Source organism: Lygodium microphyllum, chromosome 6, assembly GCF_053477565.2.
Source record: "Lygodium microphyllum isolate KBCC chromosome 6, Lygodium_microphyllum_v1.1.10, whole genome shotgun sequence".
Taxonomy (NCBI): domain Eukaryota; kingdom Viridiplantae; phylum Streptophyta; class Polypodiopsida; order Schizaeales; family Lygodiaceae; genus Lygodium; species Lygodium microphyllum.
In genome coordinates this window covers 6,126,060-6,137,290 of record NC_141140.1, presented here as the reverse complement: position 1 = coordinate 6,137,290, position 11,231 = coordinate 6,126,060, and positions in this window count along the sequence as shown.

Genomic DNA, 11,231 nt, shown 5'->3' with positions numbered 1-11,231 from the left:
TTGGATCTAGAGGCCCGCATACTAGTCTACGGGTGGAATCTTGGATTAATGATCCCTATGGATTGTTGGATAGCCTGCAGGCAGATTGTGGATAAGCCCACGGGCTGGACTTTATGCATTTCAAAGATAAATATGATAACTTGTTAAAAAGGAACTTGTTTGACATTGCTTTTCTATGTCAAGTGCTATGATTACGTGAAGGAACCAGTACCTAACGGGCTAATTAAGGAAGCTGATTGATACATGTCCAACTAAATGTGTTAGGTAATTAAATAACTAAAAAACTTGAGGAAAGTGCGATGGATGTGGCCATAGGTCCGTCCTACGGATGGGTGGTCCCGGTTGGCTAGGAACGTTTCTTAATCAAGATGGACAGCAGGAAGATCATTCAAAGAATACGAACTGCAAGAGCATTGACCTAGAGTCTAAGTTATAGATGATTCTGATTTATGTTGTTTTAGGGGAACGGAATGGGACTATGCCTTATGGCAGAGAGGTTGAGCTTTGCATCCCTCTCGTTTTCCATTCTCCTTGAACCAAGTGCAACATGAATCCACTTCGAACCTGGAGTTTCTGCGTAAAGTAGTTCGCTCGGGTTCGACGCTAGTTGCCGTTAGGAAATGACCGATAGGAAAAACCCTAATTCAGGTCGGTCCTAAGTGGGAACGGCCAAATACTTCCGCTACGTGGCAGACACGGAAAGTCCTAGATCGCAAACCCCGTAACATTCCATGGGAGTGCTGGGCGGAGCTTTCTAGACATCCTTTCTGATGGACTGCTAAGACGTGTCTTGAAGATAACAAGTGGACACGTTACATCTTTTGGCTACACCCTTTACCTTTTTTGTGGACCATCAAGCCTTGCTATATCTAGTGAATAACCTTGCGCTACAGGACGCATAGCTCGGTGGATCCTTTTGCTTTTGGAGTTTGACTTCTCCATGGTTATACGGAAGGGAAAACAACACTACATGACTAACCATATGTTACGCATCCCCATAGGAGAAGCCGCTGGAGAAGGCATTGCCGATGCAAACGCCCATCTCTTTAACCTTTCTAGTGAGAGAGATTTATTCAAGGCTGATCTAATGCCATATTGGGCAGATGAATAGTCCAAGTGCTTGAGCACAGACTACCTCAATGCCCGATAGAGAAGGCAAGACTGAGGCGACTCATTCTCAAGATCCAACCCTACTAGTTGATAGTAGGCCAGCTGTATCACCTAGGGCAAGATGGATTGTTGCGAAGATACATGTGCGAGCATGAGATGCAAGACGTGCTCTTAGAGGCACACATTGGAATTACTGGTGGACACTTTAGCGGAGACATGCTGGCCCAGAAGGTGCTGCAGTCTCAACTATGATGACCAACAATATTTCATGATGCAGCAGGATTTGTTAAGCATTGTGATGAGTGTCAACAAACAAAGGTCCAGATTTGCAAGGATCAAATGGATTTGACCTAATCATTACACGACAACCCTTCAAAAAATGGAAAATCAACTTCATAGGACCCATCAGCCCGGCTGCGCAGTATTGGCAAGCCAAATACATCATTGTGGCCACAGACTACCTAACGAAATAGGCAGAGGTGAGAGCAACACGAAAGAATGATACTCAAATGACTACCAAGTTCTTGTGGGAGTAGGTGATCTCATGATTCGACTACCCCATCGAACTAGTCAGTGACCAGGGCACACACTTTATCAAAGAAGTGATAGCGCACCTCCTATCCACCTTCCTAATTATCCATGGGAAATCCACTCCATACTACCCTCAAGCAAACAACCAAGCAGAGTCAAAGAATAACATTATTGTCAACGTCTTAACCAAGGTAGTCTCTGCCTCGCACTAGCGCGACTGGGATAACAAGTTGATGGCAGCCTTGTGGGCTTACCACACAGCTTATAAAACAACTATCGGCCAGACCCCCTTTAGGTGACCTACAGAACCGAAGCAATTCTCCTTGAGAATCGCACTTCAGGAAGGATGGGAAGGAAAGTAGGCAGGGACGTAACGCCCAATTGAACTCGAATGCCTCTCGAAGACTCCCTTCTAGCCACTCATGTGCTCATATGTGAGAAGGCATGACGCAAGAGTTGTTTTGAGAAGCACGTCAAGCAACGTGACTTTGAATAGGGAGACTTAGTGCTCATATACTTAGTTAAGGGGCATAAGCCAAAAATGAAATTTAGGGGTCTTGGATCTTTCAAAGTTCGTGTAATCAGCCGATGGGCAATGTTGAGCTCGAGACTCTAGACGGTGAGGGAATAGGCTTCTTCAATGGCAGTCATATCAAGAAGTACTATCCTCCCATGCATCCTTTACATGAGCCACTGGAACAGCCCATCAAAGTGCGGGTAGCCACAATCACGGAAGTCGATGAGGAGGATGAGGAAGTCGTAGAGCCCGCATACCTACACATCACGGTCACTGCCAAGAAAACATGCGCCTTCAATGCCTTGATCAATGAGGGAGCAGACTTCAATGTCTTGACTCACAATCATTGGACCCAACTTGACAAACCACCATTACAACCCACTAATGCCAAATTAAGCCCATATGGGGGCCGCTCATACGCACTTCTCGGCAAGTGTAGGGCCGTCATTTCTATCGACTCTGAGACTGTACCAATGATCTTCTTCATGTTGATAGACGCCAAAGAAGCAGGCACGGAGTCGCTGCTAGGGTGAACCTTCAAAAATCAAACTCGTTGCAACGTTGACTATGAGTTGCAGTGCATCCACCTCGCCATAGGCAACATTCGCATTGTTACAGCTTTCAGCAAGGGCTGCATGAACTCATAACAATTTGCAAGGCTACCAGTAGAAGTATTAGTAGCCAAATCGAAGGAGAAGGGTAGTGCTCGACTCTCAAGAACCGTTGCTCATGGTAGAAAAAGCTAAGGCCCAACAACCTAGGTTTCAATGAAAGCCTAAACAACCGCAACCATTGCCTAGGAGTCGATGCACACATCCTTATAAGACCCGAAGCTCTAAATCTAAAAAACCAAGGCGCAGCCCAGAAATCAGAGCATGATCAAGTAAAGGTGGGTCCCTAAATCCCTCTTGCACGTACAAGGCTACTATGAGGGGAATGCCTAAATATGGATCCCTAAAGCCCACACGGTCAAATGCACCACTCGTACGCCGCCCTCAAGCTTGATCACCCCAAGTCCCATAGAACCTCAAAGCCATAGCGCTTTCCAGACCCACATCCATCAAGCTCAACCACGCACATGCCCAAGAGAGTCGAACAAGCCTATCGGCCCTAATCCATTCTGAAGGCAATAGTCCATCGGATGTAGCTACTACTTCCCTAGCCCTAATCCAGGAGGTCCAAATGCAATCTCAAGAACAACTGCAACCGCAACTGTTCATTGTCAAAGGCTCTAGTTCTATCAAACCCCAACCACCAGCACGTCTTAAACGCTCCTATGAGTGAAAATCATTTTTGACACTAGCCTCTGATCTAGCTGAAGATAGGGGGGATGACATGGTTGATTGCATTAGACGACTAGATGCCACTTTCAGAGAGCTAGCTTTGAGCTGCAACCGGTTGGACTTATGCTTGTTGCGCGAACCTTTTGCAACCGAAGTTTGTACGATGCCTTATTCTTGGGAGACGTTTGAACTTGCCTTTGCAAAAACAGCTAACTCCGCTGTGCTGAATTGCTCAACAGCGAGATCTTTAAAGAGCTAGCCCTCAAATAGTGCCTCATCACGTCATATGATCAACGAACACTTCTGCCATCACCAACCAAGAAATTGTAGAAATATCAAAAACTTGCTGATACTGAATCCCTGTTCTTGAGGCAGTGGTACACTCTTGGGTTGCAATGGGAAGTTGAGGGGTGTCAAGTCATGACAAACGCTGAGCAGCAGCGTGCAATCAAAACAGCGGAGTATGATCCCACTTACGTCGCGCCAACCTCGTATAGAGTGTTAACCACTCTTCGTGGCCAACCCCTGGAAGAGTAAATCAAAGGACACCCTTATCTTAATCGCCTATTGAGTGAGAAAGAGCTACATATTGCTAGCCGCATCACTTCCGGTGACTTTCTAACAGATGTTCTCACTTACATCACACATGTGGGCACTCGACCTTTTGATCTAGACCGCGAAGCTTAGTTAGAATACAACCCCAAATTCTACACTTGGTTCCTATGCTCGTAACTCCTAGACCCATTGCAAAATGCCCTTGACCTCCTAACCTTGAAACATAGGAAGGATTCTTCTCGAGCTAGAAGGGGAGGGGGGTGAGGTGAAATGCATAAACATGTAAACAGCGGGCGAGGTAGGAAAAATGGCACAAGAACTTTGAAATAAAGGGAAAAAAGTTAAAGTCTGAAGGGAAGATTCTACATTGGATGGGATTTTAATGCTTTCATTCAATAAACATATAGAGTCTTTCTTTCTAATTATGACTTTTCCAGTGAATTATTAATTTGGAAGCACTAATGGAAACTTGGGATCATGACATGAATAAAAGATATCGCAGCAAGACCGCGGCCACTGACTTCTGTTCACGGAGGAGGAAAAAGAACGCAATACCGCATCACCCTTGAAAGCCGCGCCTACAGCCAGCTCAAGTTCCGAACCATTCATAATGTAGAGGGTGTGGTGGCCAAGGAGGAAGCGGCCAAGAGAGTCATCCAGCAATGCAACCTAACCAAGTACCTCGAGAAATTTGTGCAAGAGCCTAACCACACGCAGTGTGTGGAGTTTCTTAGGACATACGACCCTGACAATGAGTGCGGTACCATGACGGTGGGAAGGGAAAAAAATGCTAAACAGGTGCAGGTTTACGTAAACCCAGCCTTGGTGGAGAAGGCATTGGGATTGGAGTCGAAGATAGAGAAAAAGCAAAAGAGGGATTTGTATACCATGCTGAAAATGAAAAAGGAGGATGTGCTAACTAATGACGGCATCAGCATCCGGGACATTCCTGATGCGAAAGCTAGACTACAAGCAAAGCTAGTGCACACGCTCTTCTCCAACCAGCACTACAACATTTTAATGCATCGAATCAGCATGCCTGTGTTGGAGAATGTAGCAACTTACACCTTGCATGAAGTCAACTGGAATGGATATGTCCGCAAAACCACAGAAAGAAAGAAGGCCTCGTCCAAGGCCTCATTCATTGCCTATGGAAGCATTTTGACTGCGCTCATTCAGGAGGCAGTGAAGGAGACACAAGGTGTAGAAGAAGGAGAAGGAGAAACGCCTAACAGGTCATCCCCTCACCAGGACCAAGTGAGGTCCAGTGACAGGACCCAGAGTGATAGGAAGGGCAGGAATAAGAAGAAAAATTGGGCAAAAAGTAGGCCAAGAAACTCAAGAAGAAGACGGCACAAAAGAAAAAGAAGCAAGATGAAGGCCGCAAGAAGGAGAAAGAGGATTTGGAGAAGGCAAAAAGAGAGTCCCTCAAGTAGGCCGAGGAGAGGGAGAAGAAGAAGAAACAGGAAGAAGAAAAAGCAAAAGAAGAAGTCAACAAGGCTAAAAAGGTGTCGAAACAGGAGGCCAAGAAGAGAAAAAAGAAAGAATAGGAAGAAAAAGAGAAATTGGAGGAAGAGTACAGGAAAATTGAAGAAGAAAGGCAAAGAAGAGCTGCCGAGGAAGAATAGGAACTGAGAAGGAAGGAGGAGGAGGACTTGGCCAAAGCTACACACTGCTCAATCAAGCACCAGAGCATGGCCGATGATCTGGGAGCTTGGAGCCCGTTGAGGGAAGAAGGGCCTGGTTCCAGCACACAGGTATCAGAAATCATGCCGCCTGCTGTCCTTGAAGGCAAAGCAAGGCCCTTATCCATCCTATCCCTACCCTCATGGTGCCTCTCACATCGAACCAACCACCCTCACCCCTAGTATCCCCACTAGTGCAGAGGTCTCCAACTTCATGTCATGGATGCAATATTCTATTAATAAAGAAATGGCCCATGGAAAGAGCACGGAGACCATGGCCACGGGGCAAAAGAGACCACCAGCAGATGCTGAGTCGAGACAGGACCAGAAACATTAGAAAGTGGAGGCCTCGACCACTCCAATCCACACAACAATGACGCCACTAGCCAATTACGACGATTATGTTGCCGAGCTGCTCTCCCAACTGGAGAAGGCTAAGGAGGAAAAGAAGATGGCAGTGGCTGAGTTGGTGGCGGAAAAGGAGTCGGTAGCTGCTTTCCAGCTCGAAAAGACCCACACAATAGCCATGCAACAACGAGAGATCTTTGATCTCAAACAGGAACTAAAGGCCAAGGAGGACATGGAGGAGAGCTACAAGCAGTGGTTGGAGGATGAAAATTAGGAGTTGGTGCAGATGGAGAGAGAGTATAAGCTCCTCCTGATGCAACATGGGGAATTGGAGGCAAAAATTGCCAACATCGAGCAAATGACAGAGGAATTGAATACCAAAGAAGAGGCGAGAAAGTAGGAGAGGGAGCAGCAGCAAAAGGAGATGGAGTCTATGACTGATCAGCTACACTTGGAAAAGAAAGAGAAAGAGAACATGAGCAGGGAACTGAAAGACCAAGAGCAGAAGCTCGTAACCCTAGTACAGAAGCAGGGAGAGAGCATGGAAGAAATGAACAAGAGAGCAAAGGAATGAGTAGTGCAGAACAACAAAAGAGTGAAGACACTCGCACGGTGCCTTGTTTTGGTGGAGAAAGAAAAAATCCTCGCAGAGAGTAAAGCAGAAGCCGCCCAGACAACCTTCAATGCCTAGCAAAAGGCCTTCATTAACACACTAATGGACACATCTCGCCCAAAGGGAAAGGAGTCATTGGAGGTGGTATAGAAATAACTCAACATTGCACGCAGAGCTCTGCACGTAGGGCTGTAGATGCCACCCCAACCTATGGAGGTTAGGCTGAGCCTAGAAGAGCAACGAAAGTACCTGCTATTGGCCAACCTAACCCCCCAGAACACAATATTAGTGAGTTTGGGAAGCTCCCAATTCCCATTTTTTGAATACTAAAAAGTTAGCACCCAGATAACATGCCCATAAGTTTCTCAAAACCATATGATGTGACCTATCATTGGAAAGAGCTTGAAAAATGGAATCTATTGAGCTATAGAGCGCTCAATTTGGAGTTATAGTGTTCAAGTTACGACAAATCCAAAGATTTGACCACGTGTCCCAAACTTATGGGAAATTCCCATATTCCCCAATATGGTGTTCCAAGAAATTGATGCAATGGGATTTGAAGAAGGAGCACAAGAAGACCAGCAAGGGGAGGAGGCTGAGCTTGAATTTGATATGGGGAGATTCAGAGAAGAGGTGATCCCACAACCGCCCTCGTCACATTTCCAAGAGCAACAAAACGTTGGTCCATCTGCAGAGAGACAAGCCCCACTCAGGGAAAGATGGAGAAAGTTAATCGAAGAAACTAGAAAGAAATTAAGAGCCAAACCAGTTGTGCAGCCGTCCGCACCTCTCCCACCGTGCCTTGATGACATCCCCACTAGATTCCATGTAGAGTTGGTAGTTTGGGAGCGGCAAGAAAGAGAAAAAGACCCATTCACCTTCAGCTTCCTCATGCCCAACAGCTTGCGGAGGGTCCTACAGCTGAAGGTGATGGAGGAGGTGATTACTGGCAGCCGACAGGGAGAGAAGTGGCTCGAGGAAAGGGAGAGGATCCCCTCTCTTTAGGGATATGAAGAAGCTGAGTTTGGCAAAACAAGGTATTTGAAGTACCACATACTGTACAGGGATATAACTGCCAACCCCTTTGGAGAAGGCAGGTGTGCGACATCAGCATGCTTGCCTGGATGGCTTTTTGTAACACCCTACCCTACGAGAGAAACAGCCCCATGTTCATGACGTACCCTCCTAGGGTAGGTGTGGATTTTGTTGCCACTCTCCATGGGCGTTATGATTTTCTTATCATCTACAACTCTAATGCTACCTCCTTTGAACATTCCCTCCTCTTCAACTCGGGAAGCCTAGATGATTCCATGATGCATTTCCTCGTGGATTTCTCTTCATGCCCCAATCCATCCTTTGTAACTACATGTAATTATCTTAGGCTACTTAAGTTATTACTTAAGCAGGACCTGACCCCACAAGAACATGGCTTGCCTCCCCTCTTCTTTGGCCCTAACACCATCGAAAGTTGTGCCATGGCTCGTCTGATGATGAGGGCTAGCCTCCTCCCCTCTTTTTTCCTAGCTCTCCTAGAAGATATAAAAAATAGCTAGTTCACTAGATGCAATCATCCTTTTCTCTCCACCACCTCCCTCCACATCCGCATGAATCTGAAAGGATACATGCAAAGCTATCAATTTTTTAGCAAATCCATCCGACCCCCTTCTCCGCCTAAATGAGACAAGGAGAATTAGGCATTGGCTGTCGTTCTACTAGTGTAATACTGTAATATTTCCACTCAAAAAAATATTATTAAACCTGACTCCCTGCACGCCGCGTAAAACCTGTGCAAGGTTATCTCCCGCATCATAATTACCGGCAGCTTAATCCTTACCCTGCACGTGCAAAGATGAGGCCTCCACATTGTGAAATCGAGCTCGGGGTTGAGGACCCTGAAAACCCGCGGGGAAACACCCTTTTGGAAGGGGCAAAATGGATAGTGGTTAAAAAATAGGCAAATTTTTTAATTATTATCCCTTTCCCCAGCTGATGCATGGCTGGAGGAGAGGGAGTGAGAGATGAGGTAAGAGAGGTGGAGATGCATGGGTGAGGAGGGAAGCATGGGGGGGCTCCACGTGTGTGGAGACTCTCCCCTCCCTTAAGCCTATATAAACACCCCTTAGTGGGGGATATGGGGATGGAGGAGAACATCGTCGTGAAGCCGCCATGCTGGAGATGCCACCGCCAGGAAGACGCTGCCCTCATACGCTTGTTGCCACCGCCGTCAGAAGCTTCTTTAAGAAGCTTCTAACGATAAGGGATATAGGCCTTGTTCTTACGTGGCCTTCCCCGGGTTTAAAACCGGGCTCGATAAACTCCAACTCTTACGCGAGGAGAAGGTATTGACCTCCAGGCCGTCTCGGAGAGCGAGAGTAAAGGCTAGAGGGAATCCACAAGGTCAGTAATCACGCCTACGATGGCTCCCAAGAAGTCACAAGGTACACCTGTAGGAGGTCCTTCCCCAAACTTACACGTGGATATCACCGCGGATCCACAAATCCAGGTTCCACGAATTATTTATTTCCACATGAAGAGATGTTTTAAGTACACTTAATTCCACAGGGAAAATGCATTCTACGTTATCGTTAATTCAAGGGTAGTGATAAAAGTATATTTGATAAATTATCTTTTTGAACGATAGATAGAGGATTTGTGCATATCATGCATCTCCAAAGTTATGAATGAAAAGCACTTACTCGCCCTATGAACTTAGTAAAAAATTGCCTTGTCGTGCATTTTCAAAGTGAAAGCCTAGAACGCATATTGCCTAGGGTTAAAGAGGAAATTGTTACGTGCATTGGCCATGAAGGAAAGGAGTATCTTGCATTTAGTCAATAAATCCCTTCGTTATGATTCGCATGAGGAAATTGTTAACTTCCGTTGCAAGGCATGAAAATGAACCCCGCTCTTGTAAACTGCATGGAAAAAGATGCTTGGAAATGGATTAAATAAACACTAGCCTTAGTGTTGCATGAATTTCATTTACGATGTTGTTGTATCTAAGGGTCACATGTTACATATTCGTAAATTTCATTTCATCGAGTTGCATTTAGAAAAGATTGCATGGCTTATCAAAGCATGAAATTCAAATACTTAGACAAAAGGTTGTAGGTATTATTCCTCGATGTAAATCCTAGTAGGCCCTATGTAAGTTATTCTTCAAATTATCATGCATTTTGACTTTAGCAAGAAAAGATAGGGCTATTGCGGATCTTGTGGTGCATAGAAGCAATGAATCACATGTTTACATGTATTGTGACATTTTGCAACTATTTTTCTACTTTAGATCAAGTTTATCATCTCTAGGAAAGAATCGTCCTTGTCGTAAGACAAGTAGGTCAATTTACCCAAATCATTTTTGGTATTATAACCGTTAGGGTTTCGTGTAGGCATAACTAGCCGATTCAATAAAAACCTCAAGTACTAGTAGGGCTTGGCACATTAGAAATGCAGCCAAGTATCGTACTTGGATGCCAAATTGAAGCCCTCAAACCCAAAGGTCCTACCCACATTCACGGAATGTTGGGTAAATTGGACGCTCATGCAAATAACAATCTAGGGTTTCTACACTAAGGACCTAATGCTAAAACTCGGATTGAATTTGGAAACCCTAGGACCGGCCTAGTACAATTAGGATTGGGTTGGGTAAGAAGACGCCCTAATCCCTGCATATTGTCTAAAGAAAAGTCCTTGATAAGGAAACGCCGTTCAATGGGTGAGATGATCCCATGAGTTAGGTGCAACACTTGTGCAACAAGTTGCAACGTCACACAACTTTGTGGTCTATCCACAAGATAAATTTGTCATTCCTTGGAATGAGGTTGGTAGGTTTTAGCGTAAGTCTAACTTGCAGGAGGATGAGTAGACATCCTGTTGCGTCACCTTTCTTGGGCTGATTTCCCAAGTTAAGGTAAGTTATGTATTTGCCTCGTAAGCAAAGGATCAATCAAGTTAGAGAGAAATGGTCGCCAGGATTCGCTGTTTTAATTTATGAAACCTAAGGTGTTGGTTAAGATGGATTAATAGGGTACGGCCCTAACCCAAGGGATCTTGCCAAGTCGCAATTGATGCCGAATCAAATGCTGGATGCATTCGGAGATAAGGATTCACTCTTTAGCAGTTGGCCAAATAAATGACCACTGGATTGATTGTGCTTGTAATAGTTTAGGAGCACAGTTTGCATTGTTTACTCAAGGAACTAAAAGATAAAAAGTTAATTAATGCTTCAGGTTGAAGGCCTGAAGGGAGAGGCAGCATCAGTTACCCCCAACTGTCTGCCTGACCCTAACCAAGGGGGTTGTTAGCCGCGCCGGGAATGTGGACCGAACCCGCCATGAGAGGTCTCTCCATTGGACACTACTTGGAGCAAGAGGACGCTTGGGTGCCAGGGGGGTCTGGCCATAGATCCCTTGCCTTTCGTGCCCTGCACAAGAGGCAAACGCGACTCGGGATTGGATCTCGAGGCCCGCATACTAGTCTACGAGCAGAATCTTGGATTAGTAATCCTTGTGGATTGCTGGATAGTCTTCGAGCGGATTATAGATAGCCTTCGGGCGGATTATGGATTAGCCTACGGGCTGGATTATATG